A 19,494-nucleotide genomic window follows, 5' to 3' on the forward strand; every position below is an offset into this window, starting at 1 on the left:
ATCTAGATGTAGCACTCATGACTCCAACATGCAAGTACCTGGCAATATCAAAGTCCACCAACTTCAAGATAAATATCGAGCAAGCATAAAAACTCTGACCTGTATTTTTAGAAGAAAAACAAGATGTTTTATGGTTATTACCTCGTTGCAATTCTTACTTTTTACCATCTGATAACCTCAAATCTTAAACAGATTACACTGTTGAATGTTTAATGACCTATATGTTCATACATTGTTCTTTAAGTGAGGCAAGCAGTCAGATTCAGGACAAACAATGTTAAGTCTGAACAGAACTTGGACCTCCTACAACATCCCAAATCAAACACTTGATTTATCCTGGTTTCATTCAAAAAGAGAACATGTGGTTTAGATAAAACAGACTGAAAGAGGGACCCAATATGTGCCACCACCCCACCCCACCCCCTGCCGCCAAATGATTATGATTTGGTCATGTTTTTACAGGGATAGAGTAAGGTGAGTGCTAAAATTAATTTTAGGAAGATCATAAAGCCTAAAATTGAACCCAAAATGAGGTAGGAGTTGACACATTTGAAAATATTAGAAATATGATTACATGGGAAACCAGCTTTATTAGTTTGGATTCATTCCTGGAATGACATTTTTCAATATCTTGCATAGTAATATAAAAATCCTTCTATTACAGTCATTTCAGTCTGGTGACTAAAATGCAAAAAGTATGCAATATAATAGAACACACACACATACCTTAGGTATTATTGTACCATTCCAGAAACTTTGTACTATTCTGGATAATACTGTATTATTCTGAGTAAAATCTGCATAAATTTAAGTTCTGTTATCAGAAAAACATACTGACCATAGCTGCTCATAACCATGCTTTCCTTATACGTAATAGTATAAAAATTAACATTTGTGCTCTTGTTTTCAATTAGGTACAAGTAGGTAGTACAGGATGAAAATTCATCAACATAGTTTTGATTATAATTAAAAGACTAAAGACAAGTGCTTTAATTTTTTCCCATTTTTTAAAGGGGTGAATGTGTTTATGCATTTAAGTATGTGTCTGCATGTGTGTGTGTGCATGTGAAGCACAACTGAGGGATGAGACACACTACAGTCAGTAATTCTTGTTACAGCTGCTGCTGTGGACCTGACGGTTTGTGTTCACCTGCTCCCCAGATTCACATTTTGAAACCTAATCCTCCAAGTGAAGGCGTTTGGAGGTAAGGCCTTTGGGAGGTGATTAGATCATGAAGGAGGAGCCCTCAGTAATGGAATTAGTGCTTTTATAAGGAGCTGAAGAGACTGAAGTTCTCCCCTTCTACCATGTGTGAGGACACAGAGAGAAGCGGGCTGCCTATGAAACAAAAAGAGGGCCCTCACCAGACAGCTAATCTGCCAGCACCTTGATGCTGGACTTCCCAGCCTCCATAACTGTGAGAACTACATTTCTGCTGGTTATAAGCCACCCAATCTGTGGTATTTGGTATAGCAGCCTGAACAGACTAAGACAGTCGCTAATTATAATTGTCATTTTTAAAGGTGGAGACAGGAATTTGCATCAAAATCTCCAGTAGCAGAGAGAGGGGCTAATTGGAAAATGCAAAGAGCACTTAAGATCATTTTGACACATCATATACAAATGCATTCCCTTGCCCCTGGAGAATGTCATTTTAAATAGGAAATCTGAACTCCTACGAAAGAAGAAAACATTTTTCTTAGACTGACATTTAAAATATAGATTTATTTTTAAATATACACACAAATATAAAACAATAAAATTATGTTTTGTAATTAATACACTTGCTATATTTAATAAGTAAAAATAAAAGTATTTAGTTTTCTTTATATTTTTCACTGATTATATTTTTATATATGTAAACATATGCACATATATGCACATATAAGATACATACATGTTCACATAGACACACAGATTGACATAGGATGAGACAGAAAGGCAGAGAATCAGAAAGTAGAGACTGAGAGACAAAGATACAAAGAAAGACAGAAAAAATGTTTCTCTGTATTGATGGATTTTTTTTCCAAGAAGAAAAGACCCCCTTATTAATTCTTCCATATTCACATATCCATTCGTTCACTCATTCATTGTTAGCTTTTTATTAATTTTGTGGTAAGTGATGACTTAGGCTTTGGGAATATAATAAAATTTTATTTTTGCGATCAATACACTAGTTACAGTTGTGAAAATCAATGCACATATTAAAATTTCAAATATTGGTTGATGCTTTAAATTATTCAAATAAACAAAATAGCTCATAATTTAAGTATAATTTACTTGTATATAATATTCTACATGTACACTTGTATATGAAAATATATCTAACATTCAATATATATCTTATCTATTTTGTCAGTTCTGATTCTCATATTTTTCTTAAATTTGCATAGAGTTAGGACTTTTATATATATTTGTGGCTAAGTGTAGAGATTAAATGATCATTTTAGTCTGTTCAAAGTAGTGTTAAGGATATAGAAAAACTAACCTAAGGCAGAATGTTGACTAGTAAACAACTGAATGTTTCACAGAATTATTTGCCTATTAGTGCTAATTATTGTCCTAAGTAAACCTAGGAGGCAATAAACAAGCAAAAAGTGTTTATTTGGAATCAAAAAATTGCAATTCGGGGCTCACAGATTCTGGTAGCAACCCAAACAGTGTCCCAGCTAGGGAGTAAATTTAGAGGCTTTTGGAGACAAAGAAGGGAAGTTTGCACTGCAAGGAATTGTCATTGGAGTTGGAGACAGGACGTAGTCTTAGCTAAACAGGACTGAGTGCTATGGCTATCACTAGAGGGAGGTAAAAGGTCGTTGCTGTGGCAAGCTGCAGGTGTTCTTGCAGAGCCCTTGGAATATTTGTGGTTTGGCCCAGTTCTAAAGTTCATGCTTCCATCCAATGACGAAATGCATAAGATCCACCTTCTTAATGGCCTCCCGGCTCCATGTTAAAACCCCTTGACATAGTGACTACATTTTATTTCACATTTCACATTATGAATTTATCACCTCTCAGCTCGAAATCCAAATGTGATTGCATATCCTGCAAAAAGTGGAGCCAAGCCCTTTAAATATATTCCTTTTACCATTGGGCATGATATTAAAGTTTTTCAGAAGAGAATGCTGGAGCAACAGGGCAGGACTGCCTTTCCTGGTTCCAGTGTGCTCCCCTCAGCAGGCTCCTTGAGCAAACAACACAGCTCCAGTGCCCAGTGCCTGCACTGCATTTGCCTTTTCAGCTCCAGGCTCTTGCAGTACACAGGAATTCAACAGTAGACTCCTGCAGCCTGTGCAGCTTCTCCAGCATGAGGCTCCTGCAGAGTGGGTGCCTCTTCCAAAGCTCAACAGCTGCAGCATACATGGCTTCTCCAGTGCTTGGTCCCTGCAGAACAGGCAGTTTCTCTAGAGCCTGCTTCCTTCCATGTACATGGGTTCCTGTAGCACATGGGTTCCTGAGACCCAGCAGTGGCTACTCCAGCATCCAGGTTCTGCAGTACAGGGTGGTCTGCAGAACTCAGAGACCAACAGATTCCCCTGGCAGCTCCCTTTGGTGTTTCTGTAGTACAGTACTAGCAGTGAGACCTAGAGGTTGGATTTCTAGCAAGCTCTACCAGTACATATCTATGGGGGAGTCGGGGTGAGGGAGAATGTGTTCATTTTCCTTTGAGTGCTCCAGCCCAGTCCTAGAGGTAGTGGCTGCATCTTATATCTGTGTTCCCATATTCTATAGAGTTCTCTTTACTTCTCTCTACTTCTTACTGGCCAGTATGTCTTTACTCCAATCCCTTGTTGCAGTTACTCATTCTTTAAACTCCCTGTTCAAATAACTGTGTGGTTTCTCTCTCCCAATTGAACCCTAATGAATACCCAACTGATTAATTACAATGATTACAATAACCAGACTAAATACACCGATCTGGTTAATTTTTAGTTATTAATTTTATTTCATATCCTTTAAACTAGACAAGTCATGAAACACTGAATGTGATACAATCAGTTCTTTGCCTCATATTTCTATAGGATTATTGACTAAGTAAATCCTAAGGATGGTGGTCAGAATGGTGAAACATCACAAAACCATATGTGTTTGTGTGAACTCAGGCTCTTTCACTGGAAAACCTTGGAGGAGATAACCCTCTTTAAATGTTTGAAGCTTTATTATGTGCCTAAAAAATTAGATTTGTTGTATAATCAATTGAAAAAATGGGTATAATTTAAGGGAAGGTAAATGTTGTTGTAATAATAAGGAAGAACTTCTAACAACTGGCTGGGTTAAAATGGGGCAATAATTCCTCTGTCCTTAGAAATGACTAAATTAAGTCCAGGTGCCTGGACCTGAACAGCACTTAAAATAGTACAAAAAAAAAAATAGTACCCCAAAACATAGGATACTTGGGATTTTTTTTCCTGAAAGTTGTTCAAGATCTTTACATTAAAAACTATAGCTGAGGGATCTTCCCTGGTGGTCCAGTGGTAAAGAATCTGCCTTACCATGCCGGGGACGCAGGTTCGATCCCTGACCAGGGAACTAAGATCCCACATGCCGCAGGGCAACTAAGCCTGCACACCACAACTACTAAGCTTGTGCGCCTCACCTAGAGCCCACATGCCGCACACTACAGAGCCCACATAGTCTGGAACTTGCGCACCACAACTACAGAGCCCACGTGCCCTGAAGCCTGCGCATCACAACTGGAGAAGAGAAAACCCATACACCACAACTAGAGAGGAGTCCGCATGCTGCAACGAGGAGCCCACACGCCACAACGAGAGATCCGGCATGCTGCAACTAAGACCTGACACAGTCAAAAATAAAGAAAAAACAAACAAACAAAAACTATAGCTGAGGTGAATCTTTTTAAGTCCTAAATAAATGAGAGATATATATCACATTCATGAATTAAAAGACTCAAAATTTTTAACCTGTTAAGTATTCCCAAGGTGATGTACAGATTTAATGCAATTTCAAAATTTCAGTAGGTTTTTTTGTGAATAATGGCAAACTGATTCTTAACATAAGTGGAATGAAAAAGTTCTAGAATAACCAAAACAAGCTTGTCAAAGAAGAACAAAATAAGAAAACTCTCTTTTTCTGACTTCAAGTTTTACTGTTAAGCTATAGTAAACAAAACAGTGTGGTTTAGCAAAAAGACAAATAACTCAGTTGAACAGAGTAGACAGTTCAAAAATAGGCCACCTCCTACTTATATCATGATCAAATGATTTTTTTCAAGGGTGTTACAACAATCCAATGGGGAAAGAAACTCTCTTCAACAAATGGTGTTAGAATCACCAAATAGCCATACAAAAAAGAAGACAAAACAAACCTTGACCTTTAACTCACACAAAATACAAAAATTAATTCAAAACAGGTCCTCCTCTCAAATTCAAGACCTAACACCCAAGACATAAACATTGAAGTTAAAAGCCAAAACTATAAATATTCTAGAAGAACACATAGAATATATCTGTAACTTAAGCAGGCAATTATTTCATTTTCAGATTATCAAAATTAAAAATTTCTGTTCACCAAACTCTTATAAGAAATTAGCCAGTAGCAGTGCATACCAACAATAATTATCTACCTGCTGAAAGCATTATATCTAAAAGCTAAGAACTTTGAGAGGATAATGTTAGCAGTGATAAGATTTCAATGACACAAGATAAAAGGAGATATTTAGGATGGGTTTGAGGAAATGCCATATTTGAAATGCCAGGAAAAAAGGAATTGGAGTTGTGTTTGACTTATCCTTTTCTCAAAAAATAATGATTTTTAAGGGAGAGATAACAGGAAGACCTGAAAATTTGGCAGTAGATGTGATAGTTAATTTTATGTGTTAACTTGACAGAGCCATGGGGTGCCCAGATATCTGGCCAATATCTGGTTGTGTCTATGAGAGTGATTTTGGATGAGATTAACATCTGAGTCAGGAGACTGAGTAAAGCAGATTGCTCTGTCTAATATGGTTGACCATCATCCAATCAGCTGAAGGCCAGTATGGAACAAAAAAGCTGATCCTCCTGAGAGAGGAAAGTCATGCTGCCTAACTGCTAAACTGAAATGCTGGTCATTTCCTGCCTCTGGACTTGAACTGAAAAATCAGGCTTTTGGACTAGAACTGATCCTATTGGCTCTTCTGGTTCTCGGGCCTTCCTCCTGGGTCTCCAGATGGCTAACTACAGATCTTGGGGCTTCTCAGCCTCCATAACTGCATGAACCAACTTATTATAATGAATCTCTTTCTCTCTCTCCGTCTCTCTCTCTCAATAGCTAGTTAGATATAGATATAAAAATATATAGATATGTAGATCCATTTGTTTTTGTTTTTCTGGAGAACCCTGACCAATATAGGAGTGATATTTTAGAACAGCAATATCCTATACAGAAAAGAGAAGAAGGCTATCGACCTCTCAACAGCAGATACAGAACGCTGCTGTCCCGTGTACTTTCCACCTCAAAACAGATTCATAGATAAAAGTTGGCTCTATATATCACCGCTCTATGCAGGTTCTAGGAAAGACAGCGATGGCAGTGAAAACAGAAGCGTGGCAGAAGCATAACTGGTTATTCACACAGAAAGGATATGCGTTAACAGAAAAATCCCTAGTGTTCTTTAGAATAGCACTAAAGTTTGAACGGACATAGGCTGCCTCATTGCAACATCCCTTCCTTTGGAGTTATTTTTAATGAAATGTTTGAATGAGAGTAACCCTGACTTTTACTTAGTTTGAAACAGATCATATATATTCATATAATAGAAATAATAGAACAACCATAAACTCACCACCCAGATAAAGAAGTCAAGTTTAAATCCAAGTCCCCTGTGTACACCTCCCAATCCATCTTGTCCCTCCTCCTCTGCTCTTACTGTACAAAAGGCAATTATCATCTGGAATTTGGTATACATGAGTTCAATAGGTGTTTTCAAATTTTGTTACATATTTATCACAAAACAACACCTAACATGGTTTTGGGTATTTTTAATTCTTGAATTGGATTTTATTATATTGCCTATATCCTTTTGCAACCTGGTATTTTTCACTCAGTTCTGTGTTAGTGAGATCTCTCCATGTTGATAAGTTCAGTTCACTCGTTTTCTTCCACCTTAGTTTTGTGCAACAGTTGACAGGGATAAACTGATGAACTTCCATTTAGATCATTGTGCTTTTTTTCTTTTCTCTTTTAGTGAAATTGAAAGTACTCTGATGAGTATTTCAGGCATTTTCTGGGTAAGAGAACTGACTTTGGCAGGAGTTTGTATGCCACAGTTGTTTTCTCCTTTCAGAGCTGAGCTGAAGTGTTAATTACTTATTCCAACTGGCAGTCTTGCAAAAATTTCTTTGAAAGCAAGGGCTAAAATTGTGGGGATAGTAGCTGTGAAACAAGAGCACAGTAACCTGCTTTTATACAAAACAAGGTAAAAAAAAAAATGGACAAAATCTATGTCCCTAAAATTGACCCAAAGTTTTAAACAGAACAAAAGGAAATATATACAGATCTCAAAAAGACTGAAAGTGGTATAGATAGAATGAGCTTCTGTAGTCCTGTCATTTAATCCACATAGAGAGACAACATTCTTTTCCCAGCTCAGAGAATGTGGGATATTTTGGAGATCCTACCAAAGGATTTGAATTCTCTAGCCTCCGTCTGTATGCCCAGATAGTGTATTTTCTCTGTACATAAATGGAATGATTATTATTATAATAATAATAGCAACATTATTTGACTGCTTAGTTTAGGCTGTGCCCATCGGCATTCTAAGAACTTTATATATAATCGATTTATTCCTTACAAGAATTCTATGAAGTAGGAACTATTATTTTTCCTATTTGCAAGTGAAGAACTTGAGCACAAAGAGATTAGTTATCCAGTTCAATTATACAAATCTTTAAAAAAAATAAAAGCCAAAGGTGAAGTCCATGCTAGAATTTGCTCATTTTATTTAGATGCTATGGGCAGTTCCCTCTCTTTACAATTTCTGTTAATCCCTGGAGAAGAACTCTACACTGTAGGAATGATCTTAGATCCCTTTCCAACCTGTTCAAATATGGGCCTCTTAGATGTTCTGAGGGCAAGCCAGATATACCAAGATAAAGTGAAAAGAGCTTGGGTTTGATTAGAATTGAATTTATTTTTTATTTTTTTATTTTTATTTATTTTTTTTTTTTGCGGTATGCGGGCCTCTCACTGTTGTGGCCTCTCCCGTTGCGGAGCACAGGCTCCGGACGCGCAGGCCCAGTGGCCATGGCTCACGGGCCCAGCCGCTCCGCGGCATATGGGATCCTCCCAGACCGGGGCACGAACCCGTATCCCCTGCACCGGCAGGCGGACTCCCAACCACTGCACCACCAGGGAGGCCCTAGAATTGAATTTATTTTAAATCTAGCTTTATCATTTACTAATTGAAAGACTATCAATCTTCTCATTGGTAGGGTGGAATAATTTTCTCATTTTTAGGGTGGAATAATAATAGTACTTCCTTCATTGTTGTGATGACTAAATGAACTCATGTGTACAGAGTTGCGTTGAGTGGGTTTCCTGAAAGTGGTTGTAAGACTCATAACCAAGAACAAAGTATGTGAAGGGCCCAGTGTTGTAATCTTAGGGAACTGCCAAGTCTGAGAGCTCGCTAAAATCCCGAAGATAATCTTAAAGGTACAATTTCAATAGGAACAGCCTTACCACCACTTTTGTCACTGCCTCTATGAATCTAAGTATAAAAATGGAAGGGGGTCAGGGCCAGGCTTTGGGCTGGACACAGTTCATAGAGAAGTTATCCTTTTGCTTTTCCAAGGGAGAGAAACATCAAGAGAGAAACAAGGGAGAGAAACATCAAGAGAGTATCTCATGAAGTCAGTGGCTGTCTGCACAGAGTCTAATGTGCATTTTCAGGTTCAATGTCTGCTAATTCACTGAATATGCTAACTTTCTCAGGGCTGCCAGAGATGGACAAGGCTACGGGAAGCCTTGGCAGGTGGAAGAGTGGGGAGAACCGAGGATAAGGTCACCCAGCACCAAAACCCAACTCCGAAGACTCACAGATAATCGATCCATCTCTTGTCCATAGGGTTCCAGGATGCAGGCCACAAAGAGGAGCACTGATAGGTTTGTGAAGGATGAAACAGGGTGATATAAAATAGAAAGGCCCTTGCTTGATTTGGCCCGGCACTTCCTGTGGGGGCAGCCGGAAATGGATATGAACTGTCCGTGGACCAGCGTTACCTGCTCTGACCACACTTGGGATTCAGCCTTTACCAGCAGGGCCTTCTTATGCCACCATCAGTCCCAAAAGGATACGTAGGAAATGAACTAGGAAAGTAATGAGTAACCAGGGAGCACGCATCAAATTTACTAGAGAGCCACCCAAGGAGATGATGTGTGTTTTCCCTTCGTAGCTTCCCCTTCACAACCTGAACGGTAACCAGAGGAAGATATGGGGGCCGGTGAAAGAGCAGATTTTTTCTTCCCTGAAACTCCAGGTTCCTCTAGCTCTCAGCCTGCACTGGTGGGGGATTGGATATGAGAGAGAAAAGCTTTGAGTAAACTGTGAAATTGAAAATATGAAACACAAAAGGTAAGGTTGTAAGATCTAAAAGTATCTGTTTCAATAACCATTAAGTATCTAAAATGTACAGGATTAAACTGATAAGCCATTCAGGAAGTTAGCTACATAGTGGGAAAGGTGGGGTTATGGCTAGAACATTGCTGGTAGCCATACTGGAGAAATAACGTAAGCGAGTCTTCAAACACCTGCAAGCTAAACTCACATACTTAATCAACGTGCCAGTTATTGAGCTGTTGCCTTGCCCTCCAAATTCAGCCTCCTGTATCCTGTGTTGTGTTGCTGAGGCTGGGGCTATGCAAACCACAGGTCTCATCTATCACCTGGGTCCTTGTGATTCTACAAATAGGGGAAAACAGTGGGGACTGAAAGATCGGAAGAGAGAAGAGACCTGCCCCTTCCGTTTGTGTGTTACAACTATCAGTATCCCCGCTGCAATCTCTCTTCACCTTTTCACTAATTCTAATTTCTAGATTTCTGGGAATTCTCAGCAGCAGCTGGACAATGCCAGGCCACCAGAGATCTGAGTCACAGATCCACAGAACCCCTCCTCCTGACTTGTAGGTTCTAATATACCCAAATTTTTCTCTTTCTTCTCCCAGTCTTAGAGGTGATATTTACTTCTTACAGTTATTTTAACGGTGTTAACTCAGAATTTGGTTAATGAATTTTCCAACACTAGTTTAATCATTTTCTTAGATTAACCAGTCTCTTAAAATGACTGGGGTGTGTGTGTGTGTGTGTGTGTGTGTGTGTGTTTACTTTCTTGACTGGACACTGAATGATAGAAGCTGTAGACAGTAGCTACAGGCTTGACACATAGTAGGTACAGTCCTGTCCCCTAGCTGGAGGTGGAAATACAAGTTGAAATTTTACTGTGCTATTCTCTTCCTGTGAGTATTTACTTGACTATTAATAGGAGCATGGTTTTCATATTAGGGCCATGAGAATTTCTACCCAAGATATAATCCTGATATGATGATATATGATAGTGAATATATGTCTACTCATTATATATATATATATATGTGTGTGTGTGTGTGTATACATATCTATTTACTATCATATATGTGTATATATACACATCACTATATATGTGTACATACATAAACGTATATATTATAAATATATAATATATAAAAATGTACAAAATATATATCTCATATATATGAGAGAGAGCAATAGAAAGGGGGGAACATTATTTTTAATAATGGTAAAAGTATTTACATGTTAAAGATTTCTGTAGTGAGTTTGCTTGGACAAATGATATTACAAAGCCATATGTATAAATCTGATAACCAGAGATGTCAAGATCCCTGAATTTTTAAATCTTACATCTGGTAACTGTAGCTACCTAAATTTCTATGCATTAAAAGTTACTACCTAGGTCACGCCATAAAGGACTTAATGTTTAATCAATGCATAATGAAGGAATGTGCTTTATAATCTTGTCTCTGAGCTTGGTGCTTTTTCCCTGTTGGATTGTTGGTCCACTGTTGTGCCACATCTATATAAAGTCTTCCTGGTTTTGGAATGTGAATTTTCTGACATTATATTTTCATCTTTAGCAGTCTTAATTAACTTAAGCGCTTGACTTAATTTATTTTTCTCTTTTACCTTTTGTCATGATTATGTTTTTTATTCTGATGATTCCACATTGCTTGATGAACAGCTCAAACATCTCCTGAGAATGACGAGAACCCAAGTTGCTTAACAAGGTTGAAATCTCATTTTGCAGCAAGGAAACAGATGCTACTTATGTCACCCCAATGAATCTGAAGTCTGTAATCTTTGAGCATTTTAGATTTTTGTACCTGAAATTCCCGGGTAACAATTAGTTTCTAACAACGTACTTTAATCTTCCTATAGCAATCTGTGATCACTCATAAATTTATCTATTCACATAGAACAATACATAAAAAATGAAACAGACTTATCTTTCGCCACCTGCAACCTCCAAGGGAACAAAGTTTTTGATTTTCCATCATCCCATGGGTCCACACAATAGAAATAGATATTTACTTAAGGGGTCTCAGAGGACTGTTTGGAACAAAGTATCAGATGGATAAAAGAAAAAACAAAACAATAAAGAGACCAGGAAGAACCTTCAAAACCAAAGACCACTTGCTACCATTTGTTATCATTTCTGAAGGATCCACATATACAAGTAGGCATGAATATTTGTGTATGTGCAAAATACGAAATATTTAGGTTCATTTCTATGTACTCAAGTACAACTACTATAGCATCAACAGCGAAAATCTATTATAACACTTAAGGAAACAAGTTTAGCACTGTCTTCTATCTCACCAATCCATACTGAGCTGTATGAAAGCAAGTCTTATATTCTAAACTCTACAAACCTAGTAAAAGACTAGCGGATATGCATTGAATAAATTTATGAACTGTCTTTTAATAATTTATTCATTCATTTGTCATATATTTTTTACCTATCTAATTTATGACAGGCAAAGTAAATAGAGAAGGAGGAAAAAAACAACAAAACAATAGAAACACTGACTGAAACTCACTGCTTTCATAGTGCTTGTATCTTAACGGAGTGATACATACAGTATCAATTAATTAAGTAACATATATAGTGTATCAGACAGTAATGAGTGCCATGGAGATGAACAAAGCAAGTAAGCTGGGTGGAGCAGGTGTATGTGTGTTTGTTTGTGGTGTGTAATTTTTGAAGGGGTCAGGAAGACCTCACAGAGAAGAGACCTTTGAATAAGCACCCTAAGTATATAGAAAAAAGAATAAGTCTTGTAATTAAAGGTGAAGGAAAGGGCAAGTGCAAAGGCCATGAGGCGTCAGTGTGCCAGGAGGACTTAGAGAACGAGAATGAGAAGGCCTGCACATTTGAAGCTCAGTGAGCAAGAGGGGTGAGCAGTAGAATATGTGATCAGAGAGACAGTTGGAATGTTAGTTCTGCAGCTTCCCTTTAGCATTATAATGACCTTAAATTTTGCTCAAAATGAATTTGGAAACCATTGGAAAATTTTAAGCAGAGGAGACTAACCAGATTAAGGATGGAAGCAAGAAGGCTGGGTGAAAAACTATTGCTTGCCTACAGGATGGCAGGGATGGTTATGGGAAATCGTTGGGTTCTGTTGTATCTTGAAGGTAATTCCAACAGAATTTGCTAATGGATATGATATGGGGTATGAGGGAAGGGAATGAATCAGGATGATATAAACATTAGCTAATAGTTCATTGATCACCTATGATGAACCGGTCACTGTTTTGTTTTACTTGTGTTGTTTAATTTAATTTTATTAAAAAAGCATTTCCTAATAGAAGTTATTATTTTCCTCTTTTATAGATGAGGAAATTAAGATACTGAGAGAGTCTATGACTTGCCTATGTCTGAAGCTTGCACAAGACAGATCCTGCATTCTGATCCAAACTAGCAGTCTGGCTCTGCTGTTCAGCTGTCAATCACAGGGCTCTGCTGCTTCTTCCACTCCTCACAACTTTCAGCCTTAGGATGATGCAGTAGAAAAATTAACACACACATGTGTAAAGATCTGCAAAAATCTCTTCTATCGATGGATGAACAGGTCCTACATGATCTGGAATGATCTTCTCCTTCTGACCTTCTTTCCTCAACACTAACTCTCCTACGAGCACACTGGACACCCTTCTACTCTTAGATGACACCAGGCATTAGCACTTTGCACTGGCTGTTCCCTCTTCCTGAGATGCCCTTTCCCCAGGTATTCCCAAACACCCTGCCCTCCTTCAAATCTTTGCTCAAATTTCACTTCTCAAAGCTGAAATTTATCTCTAGTTATTACAGCACCCTGTGATATTAATCTCCCTTAAACTATTTTGTTTTTTATTTTCCCCTAACAGCACTTATAACCTTAAATCACACTGATTTATTATGTTTAATTTAATTTTATTTAAAAATTTTTTTTTGTGGTACGTGGGCCTCTCACTGTTGTGGCCTCTCCCGTTGCGCAGCACAGGCTCCGGACGCACAGGCTCAGCAGCCATGGCTCACGGGCCCAGCCGCTCTGCGGCATGTGGGATCTTCCAGGACCGGGGCATGAACCCGTGTCCCCTTCATCGGCAGGCGAACTCTCAACCACTGCACCACCAGGGAAGCCCTATGTTTAATTTTACTTGTCTGTCTCCCCTACTTACTAGACTATGAGCTCCGCTAAAGGGTCCCCAGTTCCAAACATCATCTCTGGCCTTTCCTGTAATTTAGATTAAAGCATTCATTCTGTGGAGACTTTGACAATATGAAGTTCTATTCCAAATGTGATCATATCAATGTATAATCTATATGTGTGTGGCAGTTTGTGTGCTTGAAAATATGCTGTATCTGAAGTGAGAAAAACCAGGCTCAACTTCCTAATCCACTATTCAGTGACTACTTGACTTTGCAAAATTCACTTAATCTGTTACCTGAAGTGAGAAAAACCAGGCTTAATTTCCTAATCCACTATGCAGTGACTACTTGACTTTGCAAAATTCACTTAATCTGTTGCGGTATACATGGCCATGACTACTAACCAATTTTATTGCCTGTTTTAAATCAAGTTCTCCAGCAGTAAATCATGAGACCAGGATTCATGTGCAAGTGGCTTATTATAGAAATGCTCCCAGGGAATCTGATAAGTAGCACGAGAACTCAATGAGAAAGGGGAAGAAGCCAAGCAAATATGCAGTTTCAGGCTTTGGCCAACCTTAGCCTGACCCTTAGTGAAGCTCTGGAATATAAACTATACCTCAGTGTTTGTCCAGCTTGAAGGCAAGCTAACTGGGCTTCATACTCCCCTAACAGTGAATCTTGGCTAACTTTGCCCACTGAGACCCACAGGTGGGATGGGCATAAACTCTCAGTCACTGCTGTCCAGGCAAAGTGAGTCTAACAGACCAAATTTAGTCCTCTGAAGTGTATGGCAACTGCAGCTGTTGGAATCAAAGGACATAGATACCCTAAGAAAAAGCACTCAAAAATACTAAAAGTTATCTGAGGATACCCATACAGAGCACTGAAGGCACCTACTACATCCTTCCAAGAGGAATTGATTTGATCAGTAAATTGTGTTACATTAAAGGCTGTAAAGGTCCAGCAAGCAGTTACAGGCTGGGGTCCTGAGCACCAATCCTCTCTTTGGGGCTGGCTGCTGAAATGGTCAAAAGGAAATCACACGAAAATAACGTTGGGGCAGCACCACAATTTGCTTGAAACTAGGCTGACCAATGCAATTTTCATTCCACTGTGATCTACATTTTACTGCTACCCACACAAAATATTCATGTAGTTATCTGCCCTCATAACTCATAAATTTCGATTATCTTCTCTGATAAATTATCCACAAGAACTCCATGCTTAACAGGAACTGGGTACCTGGAGATCCTAGAATAATCTTTATAAATTAAAATATATACGGTTAGGAAAATTAGTTAATGCAATGTATCATAAATGCTGGAAAAGTATTGACCCTATAAGGGAGCCAAAGAAACTTTCATTTATTTCCTTAAGTAGCCTACCAAAGTGTCCAATTTGTTCAGTGAATTGTGGCTAATGGAAGATGCGGTAAAAGTCTCAAATTAACAACTCAAGCTTCATTTCTGTTTCCACTACCTGCTGAATAGAAGGAATGGAAAAGAACATTGCAGTGGAGATGGGCAAAGCAAAATGTGGAAAAATAATAAAAAAGGGATGAATAATTTTACAATATAGAAAAATGGATACTTCGGAGTTGTCTGTACTTCTGTTTTTACAAATTGACATCCAAATCAGAATGGAGGGATATGTTGAATAATTATTTTTGCTGTACTGAAGAGAACTGGTCTCAAAATTAATTGAATAATTTGCTTGTTGTAAGCATGACAAAGTATTCTGTATTAGGAATTTACGTATGTAATTTCAACATCTTTTAAGTATAATGTCATTTTCCTTGGTAATTTTTTATATTGCAACAAAAAGAATATTAATACAACAATCAAATAAAATGGATAGAAGGCTAGATTTGTTTTAGAAAATAGCATAATAATAAAACAAAACCTAAGAAACATCCATATTTTGAAATAAGTAACCATCAGCTAAAGCTACCCAAATCATCTTAAAACAGGAAGGAATACAAAACAAATAGGTCTAAAACACCACTCAAAAACCCTTACTTAAGACAAGGAAGCAGAAATGACCATATTTTAAAGCTCTTATACTTGAATCTATGTGATTAGGATATTTTAATGTAATGAAGCAGAATTGCTAGGAATCAGTTCCTTTCAAATTGAAGCAATAATGTCCCTAAAGCAAACATTTGCCTTATTTCAATCCTTCATAATGATGGTGAATCAAGCAAACTATACAATGACAGAGATTAATTTAGAGTCATAGCAAATAAAGATAAGAGCTATAGCAAACCCCCTGGAAGCTCTGTCCAGCCAAACCTTCACAGCTGAATGGTTTAGCTGAAAATGGCTCTGTGATTTTCTTGGAAAGTTTACTATTCATCAGGAAAATGAGTATTTCCATAAATATTGACCAAAGAGTAAAACTAAAAATTTTTCTAGTAATGACCACTCCACTGGCAAAATATGAATTATGAAGGACTTCCCTGGATGTCCAGTGGTTAAGACTTTGTCTTCCAATGCAGGGTGTGGGGGTTCAATCCCTGGCCAGGGGGTTAAGACCTCACATGTTTCATGGCCAAAAATCCAAACAAAAAACAGAAGCAATATTGTAACAAATTCAATAAAGACTTTAAAATTGGTACACATCAAAAAATTCTTTAAAAAAATGTGAAATATGAGCAGCTCCAAATTGCTTGCAATTGATAAAGGATAGGTTATTGTCTTTTGTTTATTTTCCTTGCTTCTTATTTTGGCTAATCTAAAATCTTATTTTCTTAGTTGGTTAGGTGTTGAAATATTCTATAAGGAGAGAAATGAGAATGTACACATTTTAAATCTTTCATTAGTTTAATGGTACAATTATCCTGTATTTATCTGCTCCTTAAAATTTAGAAACTCTAGCTTCTGAGAATGCTGGAATGATTAAACTAAATAATGCATGTAAAACGTACTGAGATTCATTTATAATAAGCACTTGTTACATAAGCACTTGTTACATACTTGTTATGCTTTCTTAATGAAAAGATGCTCAACATCGCTAATTATTAAAGAAATCCAAATCAAAACCACAATGAGATATCACTTCACACCTGTCAGAATGGCCATCACCAAAAAGTGTACAAATAACAAATGTTGGAGAAGATGTGAAGGGAATCCTCATACATTGTTGGTTGGAATGTAAATTGATTCAGTCACAATGAAAAACAGTATGGAAGTTCCTTAGAAAACTAAAAAGAGAACTACCATATGATCCAGCAATTTCACTCTTGAATATATGTCCAGAAAAAAACTAAAACACTAATTCAAAAAGATACAAGCATCCCAATGTTCACTGCAGCCCTATTTACAATAGCCAAGATACAGAAGGAAGCAACCTAAGTGTCCATCAACAGATAAACGGATAATGAAGATGTGGTGTATATATATATATATACATACATACATCATACATACATACATACATATTATATATATATATATAAAATAATATATATAGTATACACCAGAATATTACTCAGCCATAAACAGAATGAAATACTGCTATTTGCAGCAATGTTGATGGGCTTAGAGAATACTGTGCTTGGTGAAATAAGTCAGACAGAGAAAGACAAATACTATATGATATCACTTATATGTGGAATCCGAAAAATAATACAAATGAATGCATATACAATACAGAAACAGATTCACAGACATAAAAACAAAATTGTGGTTACCAAAGGGGAGAAGGAAGCGGGGGGAGGGACAAATTAGGGATATGGGATTAACAGGTATAAACTACTCTATATTGTAAAATAAATAAGCATCAAGGATTTACTGTATAGCACAGGGAATTATACCCATTATCTTGTAATAACCTATAATGGAATACAATCTACAAAAATACTGAATCACTATGCTGTACACCTGAAACTAACACAAAATTGTAAATCAACTATACTTCAAAAAATAATTAAAAAAATAAACCAAAACCAAAACAAAACAAAGAGTTATGCTTTCTTTCTAACCACAGTTTAGCTGCATATTGCCAATTTCAATGTGCAGTATTTTCAACATTAATAATTTCAATATTTTCTAACTTTGATTATTATTTCTCCTATCCAAGGGCTATTTAGGAGTGTAGTTCTTAATTTCCAAACATTTTGAGAATTTCTAATTTTTTAAAAAGTTTTGTTCCAGCTTAATTTCATGCCAGGGTAAAATAATGAATGATTTAAAATTTTTGAAGTATGTTGAGACTTATTTTAAGCATTTGGTCAATTGCTGTAAAAGTTCCATAAATACTTGAAAAAAAAGACACATTCTGAAACTTTGAGTAAATGGTCTCTATTTTATTCTGCATTCATGAATTTTAACAATGGAATTCTTTGTCTTCTTCCTGAAGATCACCCTTTAGTATTAGTATTTTTTCGTGCAGACCTGGGTAACAACCTGTTGATAATCTGTGTTTGCTTAAAGTATCTTTATCTCACTTTTTCAATGGTTATTTCCCTGCATACAGGATTTTAAGCTAAGAGTTCTTTCTTTCAGCACTTGAAAATACAACTCTTTTGTTTCCTGGCATTCAGTATTTCTTTTGAGATGTCAGCTGCCTGTCTCCCGTATGTTGTCCCTCTGAAAGTAAGATGCCATCCCCACCCAAACCCCACCATATCTGGCTACTTTTAAGATGTCCCTTTGTATTTGGTTTTGGCACTTTGACTATGATGTGCCTGGGTATGCTTTTCTTTATATTTTTGCTGCTGAAAGTTTGCTGAGCTTCTTAAATCTCTAGCTTTGTGTCTTTCATCAATTTTATGAAATCCTTAGCCATTGTTTGGTCAAATATGTTTTTATACCTTTACTCCATTTTCTTTATTTTCCTTTTCTGAGACTCCAATTATGCATATGACAGATCTTCTCACATTAGACTCTATGTCCCTAACCCTCTTTTCTATACTCTTAGTCTTTTTGATCTTTGGGCAATATTCTGCAGATTCTTTTCTGATCTATATTCTGTTCTATTTCTTCTATAAACAGCTAGATCAAATATACTGTAAACAGAGTTATGGAATTTTGTTTTTCTAGTTATCCACTAAAATCTTCAAATTTGTATTTTTCCTTCTTGAACATTTTAAGTGTAGTTATTTTACAGTATGCTTCTAGAAACTTTGTTGTACAGATACACTCCTGTTTTTGATCATGTAAACTTGTCTCCAAAGTGCCTGGTTATTTTTCATTGATTTTCAGAATCAAGTATGAAAAATACATATATAATTTAAAACTTTGGATATTTATACCTTCTTATGGAGAAGATTTATATTTACTTTTTGCAGGAGGCTAGGGTATATAGTACTTCAGCAACATTATTGACAATTTAGCAATATTATTCAGAACTATTTTAATTTTAAGTTGGCTTTCAGATCTTGTGAGAATCAGACTATTTCCAGTTCATCCTTTAAGGTTTCCACATAAACTCTGTTTACCAGCTAACACTGACACCCCACCTTCAGAGGGTCCTAAAGCCCTCTTTCATCCAACTAGATCAGGTGTTGGCAAACTAGATTTTCTTCGACTAAGATCGAAAGGCAAATCTGGCATGCTGCTTATTTTTGTATATAGATTTTAATGGGACACAGTCATGCCCATCCATTCACATATTACCTACAGCTGCTTTCTCACTACAATAGCAGCAGATTTGAAAAGCATGGCAGAGACCTTAAGGGCCACAAAACCTAAAATATTTATTATTTAGTCCTTTACAGAAAAAGTTGGCTGATCCTGGAATTGGCTGTTGACCCTGACAGAAAAGCAGAAAACCCAAGTGTTTATAGTTCCTCTTGGTGTC

Source organism: Mesoplodon densirostris, chromosome 17 (genome assembly GCF_025265405.1).
Source record: "Mesoplodon densirostris isolate mMesDen1 chromosome 17, mMesDen1 primary haplotype, whole genome shotgun sequence".
In the NCBI taxonomy this organism is placed as follows: Eukaryota; Metazoa; Chordata; class Mammalia; order Artiodactyla; family Ziphiidae; genus Mesoplodon; species Mesoplodon densirostris.